Source organism: Saprolegnia diclina (genome assembly GCF_000281045.1).
Source record: "Saprolegnia diclina VS20 unplaced genomic scaffold supercont1.2, whole genome shotgun sequence".
In the NCBI taxonomy this organism is placed as follows: domain Eukaryota; phylum Oomycota; class Saprolegniomycetes; order Saprolegniales; family Saprolegniaceae; genus Saprolegnia; species Saprolegnia diclina.
The window spans coordinates 875,641-876,271 of NW_008246069.1; positions in this window are offsets into that span (position 1 = coordinate 875,641).

The window sequence follows — 631 nt, forward strand, 5'->3', positions numbered from 1 at the left end:
GCGACGAGCGCGTTGGCGTCGGCGTCCGAGAGGTTGTCGAGGTCGAACGCCGGGATCGTGTACGCCGGGTAGTCGAAGATGCTCGCCGCCGTCGCCGACGCCAGGAGCAGCGACGCAAGAAGTCCGTGGCTCAACATGTTGATTGTGAGCTCGGCGTGGGAAGTCGGAGAGTGAACAGGTGTGTGTCGGTCTTGAACATGTGGTCACGCACATGGGGTTGGAATGTACACAGGATCAGATGCTTGGCGATGTGGCTGCAGCACAGTACATTCTCACAACATGCATTTGATTTTTCACGAGCTCGTGGAAGTTTTTTCATGCGTGGTGTTGTCAAGGAATGAATTTTCCATAGTTAGAACCCTTTATATTTTCTACTGCGCAAGTAGTTTTTGCATCAAATTGACTCAATCGAATTTTACCGCAGCACGACGTTGGGTGCAATTGTGTGCATCTGATTCATCGAAGTTCGAAGAAAAGAGCGATTGGATGACGGTCCATGGTGCGATTGTTGACACTGTGATCAACAATTGTGCTGCGTGGTTATGAACGCCTGTTGCTCACGATGCACTTGCATGGTCGTGGTCGATTTGACAGCAACGCCCGTCTAGCTCGCCCGTCTATGGGTGGCGCG